The sequence below is a fragment of the Mus caroli genome, unplaced genomic scaffold (assembly GCF_978045245.1).
Source record: "Mus caroli unplaced genomic scaffold, Mus_caroli_1 scaffold_1, whole genome shotgun sequence".
NCBI classification, from domain to species: domain Eukaryota; kingdom Metazoa; phylum Chordata; class Mammalia; order Rodentia; family Muridae; genus Mus; species Mus caroli.
The window spans coordinates 6,251,856-6,260,021 of record NW_028227256.1 but is presented as its reverse complement, the minus strand read 5'-3'; the positions used below and the strand labels follow the sequence as shown (position 1 = coordinate 6,260,021).

The 8,166-nt window shown below is 42.0% G+C and overlaps 1 pseudogene; it reads left to right on the top strand.

Moving 5' to 3' along the window:
- The first annotated feature begins 4,316 nt into the window (after positions 1-4,316).
- Positions 4,317-6,355, top strand: LOC110301922 (heterogeneous nuclear ribonucleoprotein A1 pseudogene; annotated as a pseudogene).
- The last annotated feature ends 1,811 nt before the right edge of the window (positions 6,356-8,166 follow it).

The window sequence follows — 8,166 nt, the reverse complement described above, 5'->3', positions numbered from 1 at the left end:
CTTTTATGAACTTGGGTGCTCTACATTTGCGGCATAGATATTCAGAATTAAGACTTTCTCTTGGTGGATTTCTCCCTTGATGAATATGAAGTGTCCTTCTTCATCACACTTGATAACTTTTGGTTGAAAGTCTATTTTATTGGATATTAGGATGGCAACTCTTGCTTGTTTCCTTGGACCATTTGCTTGGAAGACCTTTTTCCATCCTTTTACTCTGAGATAGTACCTGTATTTGTTGTTGAGGTGTGTTTTTTTGTATGCAGCAAAATGCTGGATCTTGTTTGCATATCCCGTCTGTTAGTTTATGTCTTTTTTTTTAAATTCATTTTTTATTAGGTATTTTCTTCATTTACATTTCCAATGCTATCCAAAAAGTCCCCAATACACTCCCCCCCCAATCCCCTACCCACTCACTCCCACACCTTGGCCCTGGCATTCCCCTGTACTGGGGCATATAAAGTTTGCAAGTCCAATGGGCCTCTCTTTCCAGTGATGACCTACTAGACCATCTTTTGATACATATGCAGCTAGAGTCAAGAGCTCTGAGGTACTGGTTAGTTCATAATGTTGTTCCACCTAAAGGGTTGCAGTTCCCTTTAGCTCCTTGGGTACTTTCTCTAGCTCCTCCATTGGGGGCCCTGTGATCCATTCAATAGCTGACTGTGAGCATCCACTTCTGTGTTTGCTAGGCCCCGGCATTGTCTCACAAGAGAGAGCTATATTTGGGTCCTTTCAGCAAAATCTTGCTAGTGTATGCAATGGTGTCAGCGTTTGGAAGCTGATTATGGGATGGATCCCTGGATATGGCAGTCTCTAGATGGTCCATCCTTTCGTCACAGCTCCAAACTTTATCTCTGTAACTCTCTCCATGGGTGTTTTGTTCCCAATTCTAAGAAGCGGTACAGTGTCCACACTTTGGTCTTCGTTCTTCTTGAGTTTCATGCGTTTAACAAATTGTATCTTATATCTTGGGTATCCTAAGTTTTTGGGCGAATATCCACTTATCACTGAGTACATATTGTGTGAGTTCCTTTGTGATTATTTTACCTCACTCAGGATGATGCCCTCCAGGTCCATCCATTTGCCTAGGAATTTCATAAATTCATTCCTTTTAATAGCTGAGTAGTACTCCATTGTGTAAATGTACCACATTTTCTGTATCCATTCCTCTGTTGAGGGGCATCTGGGTTGTTTCCAGCTTCTGGCTATTATAAATAAGGCTGCTATGAACTTAGTGGAGCATGTGTTCTTATTATTAGTTGGAACTTCTTCTGGGTCGTGGGACACAACATGGCTCTCTTACCTGCTCTGGTGGTCAGAGCTCTCCTGGGCAGGTACCTCTCCTCTGGCGGGGAAGGTGCCCTGATGTCTGGAGCCTGAAATGGGGTCTGTCCCAGAAGCTGTGTAGCTTCTGCAGTCTGTTGGCTAACCCTTCTCAGTTCGTGAGCTGACTTGCACAGACTTGGAGCTGAGAGTTCTACCTCTTGTTCCTAAGTCAGCTAGATAGCAGAAGACAGGCTTTTAGGCAGAGAGGAGGAGGGTCTTAAAGCTCAAGCCTAAAGTGACACATCTATTCCAATGTCACACCTACTCCAACAAATCCACACATCCCTTGGCTAAAGCATATTCAAGCCTCCACAGATTACAATGTGGGAAGTTACTTTATTTTTCAATATCTATGAAAGATTGTAGCAGAAAATACATTTGACTAATTTGTTAAAAGGCTCACTTTAACAAACAAAATAATAATTAACATGATAGTGTCAAAACTAACATATTGAGTATGTTATTAAAGTATTAGAACCATAAATTTTAATGACAAAATAAGAATGAATTACCAAAATGTGTTTGCAAGGCTTAGTTGCAACAAAATTTACATAATATTATTTATGTAATAATAATGAAGTGCATGCTTTATGGCATTGTCATAAAATTAAGGAAGCAATCACTCCATTTTATGAAAAATAGATGAACTCTTTTTAGATAACCTTCAATTCTTATCTCAAATACCATAATTTGTCCCATAACTCTTTTCAAGTTACTTTCCTATCTCTGTATTTTTGCTGCAATATCAGCTTCTTGTCTCTAATAGACTTGTAAAAATGTATTTCATTGTCAAGTATGATAATTAAAAAAAACTCTAAGGATCACTTTGTACTGAACAATCTCCTTGATATTTATTTTGTAATATTTGTTTCATATACTTAAAACTTGATAAAAATTAATGTTTCTCTATAGCATTTACAAACAACAGAAAAACTTGTAGAATGTTTTCAGTCACTTTGTGCTTTCATCCTTTCATCCTGGCATCCTGGCTCTCACCACCACCATCGTCCCCATCACAACTATCAGTTATGCTTCACTGAATAGATACCATGCTTCCTGCTTGTGATCTTTGTATCTTCATGCCCTGGTGAATATACTCCTTCCTTCACCTAGATCTTTGATTATTTTCTTATCTAGAGCAGAAGGAATTTATTTTGGCAACATTGGAAAAAAATAAGTGAAATATTCTACCTTGTTACAAAGATATGACCAGAGAAAATTAGTACCTGGCTGTAGGACCATGAAAGGCAGCCTGGTTCCTGGTTGAGCTAAGGCTAGAAACTCCGGTGACCCTAAAGGGATGGCAGGCATTTTGCTTGATTCCTGGACACTAAGCTCCTGACAGGAGGTGGCAGCCCTCCATAGATTTGTGGCATAAATCACCTATGCCCCAAGCCCCCCCACAGGTAGAGGATTAGACCTGTGGCCACATAGCCTCAAGACAGATCTCCATTTTAATGAGGTACCTAAAGGCCTGGAGTCTTAGCCAATAAATCCCCCTTCCCAGACACTCCTCCTTGCAAAAGGTATATAACCTCAGGCTTACCCTGAGGATACAGTTTTACTCATCCACTTTCTGCCCCGACAATAAATGCCTTAAAACCATGGACTGTCTCTTCTCACTAGGATCCACTGTGGGGAGCCATAGAGGAGGCTTTTGCCTATAGAGCCATGTCTAATCTCCTGTATAAAGCCTCTCAGCAACCCCAGCCATGGCTGCCATCAAGACCAAGCTCAAACCTGCGCGTGCCATGCCACCAAGCCAAGGACTCTCCCCTGAGGGATCAGCAAGTGTTCCCCTCTTTTCCCCCTTGGCTCTTGGCTAGATTCAGCCCACTGGCACCCACTTCTTTCTCAGCTCTTCCAAGGCATCCAGTGGCGCCTGGGTGCCCAAGATCCTGAGGACCCGATAGCCCTGGCTTCCCTGAAGGCCCAGGGACCCCAGAGCCAGTTTTGACTGTCCCATGCCTCAGACTGTGCTCCCCCTACCCCAGCAGTGTCCCTAGGCTTCCCCATAGCCTGGCAGCAGCCGGATACAGTCAAACTTCCCTTGTCCTGCATCCCTGAGTAGACGCAGGACCACACTAACCCTGCTCCTGACTTCTCATAATATAATGTTATTATAAGAAGTAATCTTGAGAAATCTTTTTTTTAACATTTCTTTTTTTATTAATCATTTTCTTCATTTACATTTCAGATGATATCTTCTTTCTGGTTACCCCTCTTCATCAATATTACACAATGACTTGTGTTTCCTGTAGCTGGAGGGATGGTTGTGATATTAATAATTTTCTTAGAAACAAAGATTGATGGACTGTGCTTAAGAGTGTTGTTTATGGCTTACACATCCCTAGTTAGCATCCGTATGTGTTCGGTTGTTTATGTACAGAAAGTTAGGAGTATCTTTATTCTCAGGCATTGTAGTCCAGGCTAAGGGGTAAAGTTTACATTTTCTTATCACTCATAGATAAATTGCTGTATTCAGAATTTGATTAGCAAGAACAGATTTAAATAGAGAATATTGTTGAATACCTCTGGCTGATCAAGATAAGGAGAAATACATAGAATCTTATCTGTAGACTAAGAATGCAAACAATAATAGAATTAGCAAATGCTTCTTGAGATCTTACATTGGGTTACCACTATTCAATCTGTGTTTTTTGCAACAAATTCTGTACTGCAAATTCTGCAAAGAGGGATTGCTGTTGCTGTGGCAAAATATTTTAGAAAACTATTTGACAAAGGTGATTTATTTTGGCAAGATGGGTATTCTTGCACCAGATTTTTCTTGCTCCCCTTTATTATATCTCTATCTCTAACATATTGCATGGTAGTTTACACATTCAAGGACTACTCCCTTAACCTTCTCTAGAAATGATCTTTATGAACATACAAGAGATAAACTACTTAGAACAGTGCATCAAGCCAACAATCAAGATTAATAATCACAATACTTACCCCATTACCACTTGTGAAAAGAAATGGGGGGCATGTTCATTATCTTATTCCTTTCTGCTCTTCGACGCTGCCAAGAAAGCATCGCTGAAGGCTCTCATAACCCTGCCATCTTGTCTAAGTCAGAGTCTCCCAAGGAGTTGGAACAGCTGTGGAAGCTCTTCATCAGAGGGCTGAGCTTCAAAACAACCGACAAGAGACTGAGGAGCCATTTTGAGTAATGGGGAACACTAACCAACTGTGGTAATGAGAGATCCAAACACCAAGAGATCCAGGGACTTTGGGTTTGTCACATAAACCACTGTAGAAGAAGTGGATGCTGCCATGAATGTAAGACCACACAAGGTGGATAGGAGAGCTGTGGAACCTAAGAAAGCTGTGTCAAGAGAAGATTCTCAGAGACCAGGTGCCCATTTAACTGTGAAAAAGATCTTTGTTGGTGGTATTAAAGAAGACACTGAAGAATATCACTTATGAGATTATTTTGAGCAGTATGGGAAGATTGAAGTGATAGAAATTATGACTGACAGAGGCAGTGGAAAAAAGAGGGGATTTGCTTTTGTCACCTTTGATGACCATGACTGTGGGAATTAAAAGGGGGCAGGGGAAGGAGAAGGAGGGAGGATAGCCCATGTCCGGCCAGAGTTCCTCCTATGCTCTGGCAGACAGATGCGGGAGGGCTGCTTTCCACCTGGGGCCGAGTGGACATCTAAGCATCTGACCCCACTTGATGGGGGGTGAGGTGGGGGATAGACAAGGGGCAGCCCCTAAAACCAGGGGTCCCAGAGCCACACCCTGAAGCTCCGGGGTTATGGGAGAGAGGGTCCCACATATGCAAGAGTTTGCACAGCGGCCTTGAGGAGCAGAGACTGTCTATGGTTTTAGAGCTTTATTATAAAAAGGCAGGGGGAAACAGAGAAGGTAGAAAAGAGAGAGAGAGAGAGAGAGAGAGAGAGAGAGAGAGAGAGAGAGAGAGAGAGAGAGAGAGAGAGAGAGACCGGCCATGGCTAAAAGGAGACATAGGGGAAAGTAAGAGAGAAAAGAAAGGCTAAAGAGTAGGGGAAGAGAGGAAGAGAGAGGAGAGAGGAGAGAAGAAGATAAAGAGACAGGAGAGAGGAGTGAGGGGCCAAACAGCCCCTCTTAAAGTATGCTGCTATCTTTTCTGTTGCTAGGTAACTGGGGAGGAGTTTGGCCAGAAGGTCAGAAGCTTGGGACATTGCCTATGTGACTGTTAGCCATGCTTCTCTTGTGGGGGCTGGGGGGGGGGGCGGTAACTTAGACAGGAGCCAGAGTTCCAGGAGACATGAGAGAACTCCTTCCATCCCATGAAGGTGAATTAACACCACCAGGTCCTAGGGTTCAGACCTCAGCTCAACTGGAGACTAGGCCATCTGTGTATAGCCCAATGCCCAACACATGACTCTGTGGATAAGTTTGTTATTCAGAAATACCATACTGTGAATGGCCACAACTGAGAAGTAAGAAAGGCTCTGTTGAAGCAAGAGATGGCTAGTGCTTCATCCAGCCAGAGAGGTCGCAGTAGTTCTGGAAACTTTGGTGGTAGTAGAGACAGTGGTTTTGGTGGCAATGACAACTTTGGTCAAGGAAGGAACTTCAGTGGTCATGGTGGCTTTGGTGCCAACTGTGGTGGTGGTGGATATGGTGGCAGTGGGGATGGCTATAATGGATTTGGTAATGACGGTGGTTATGGAGGAGGCAGCCCTGGTTACTCTGGAGGAAACAGAGGCTATGGAAGTTGTGGACAGGCTATGGAAACCAGGGCAGAGGTTACGGCGGGAGTGGCAGCTATGACAGTCATAACAACAGAGGAGGCAGAGGCAGCTTTGGTGGTGGTAGTGGAAGCAATTTTAGAGCCGGTGGAAGCTACAATGATTTTGGCAATTACAACAATCAGTCTTCAAATTTTTGACTGATAAAGGAAGGAAACTTTGGAGGCAGGAGCTCTGGCACTTATAGTGGTGGAGGCCAGTACTTTGCTAAACCACGGAACCAAGGTGGCTATAGATATTCCAGCAGCAGCAGCAGTAACTATGGCAGTGACAGGAGGTTCTAATTACATACAGCCAAAAACAAAGCTTAGCAGGAGAGAAGAGCCAGAGAAGTGACAGGGAAGCTACAGGTTACAACAGATTTGTGAACTCCACCAAGCACAGTGGTGGCAGGACCTAGCTGCTACAAAGAAGACATGTTTTCGACAATACTCATGTGTGTGGGCAAAAACTCCAAGACTATATTTGTGACTAATTGTATAACAGGTTATTTTAGTTTCTATTCTGTGGAAAGTGTAAAGTATTCCAACAAAAGGTTTTACTGTAGACCTTTTTCACCCATGCTGTTGATTGCTAAATGTAATAGTCTGATCATGACACTGAATAAATGTGTGTGTGTGTTTTATTGTTTTTTTATTAGATATTTTCTTTATTTACATTTCAAATGCTATCCCAAAAGTTCCCTATACCCTCCCCCTGCCCTGCTCTCCTACCCACCCACTCCCACTTCTTGGCCCTGGCATTCCCCTGTACTGGGGCATATAAAGTTTGCAATACCAAGGGGTCTCTCTTCCCATTGATGGCCGACTAGGCCATCTTCTGCTACATATGCAGCTAGAGACATGAGCTCTGGGGGTACTGGTTAGTTCATATTGTTGTTCCACCTATAGGGTAGCAGACCCCTTCAGCTCCTTGGGCACTTTCTCTAGCTCCTCCATTTGGGGCCCTGTGTTCCATCCTATAGATGACTGTGAGCATCTACTTCTGTATTTGCCAGGCATTGGCATAGCCTCACAAGAGACAGCTATATCAGGGTCCTTTCAGTAAAATCTTGCTGGCATATGCAATAGTGTCTGCATTGGCTGTTTATGGGATGGATCACCCCCACCCCTTTTAATGTGCTGTGTAAAGTTAGTCTACTCTGAAGCCATCTTGTCAAACTTTCCCAACAGTGTGAAGTTAGAATTCCTTCAGGGTGGTGCCAAGTTCCATTTGGAATTTATTTATGGTTGCTTGGGTGGAGAGGCCATTGTCTTCAAAGATCTTGGTGTTGTTAAACTGCCAGTTACTGTTGTAAATTTAATGAGTTTCACCATTGAAAGTGTCATCCAAGCAAGGTCACAATTTGGCTATAAAATGGTTTTTGGCACACCTATGCAATATCAAAAGTGAATAATGATATCAGATAAAAATAACAGATGGGAATGAAGCTTGTGTATCATCCATTATCATGTGTACTCAATAAAAGATTTAATTCTCTTGAGTGGAAAAGAAAAGTAAAGAAAAAAAAGAAAAGAAAAGAAAAGAAAAGGAAAGGAAAGGAAAGGAAAGGAAAGGAAAGGAAAGGAAAGGAAAGGAAAGGAAAGGAAAGGAAAGAAATGTGGCCCCAGGTAATAAGGAAAACAGTAATAGTGTTGCACCAATATTCTGTTAGATGGTCTATTTCTTTATGTTTGTATTGCTATTATTGTTATTATTTGGTTTTGGACACTGAGTTTCTGTATACGGTTTCAGTTGGTCTTGAACTCATGGTTCTCCTGTTTTTGCTTCCTAAGTCTTAGACTTACAATGATATGCCACCATACTGGAACGATGGAGCTAGAATTCTGCTTTAGGCTAACCCATACCAAAACATGGGATCTAGTCTATCAGGGTACTGTGAATTATACCATTCTTCATATTATTAAACAAGAAACAAGGATTTTTGTCAATGGTATTGTCTTTAGATATTATAATTATATATTAATCAAGCTTGAAAATTTCATCAAAGGATTTCTTAGGTGCCAGACTACTTGAAAAGTGTATATTAGAAACTGTATAATTTGAAATACACATAATTTCTAAAAATGCTTAGGCTTTATCCCCTCATATTTAT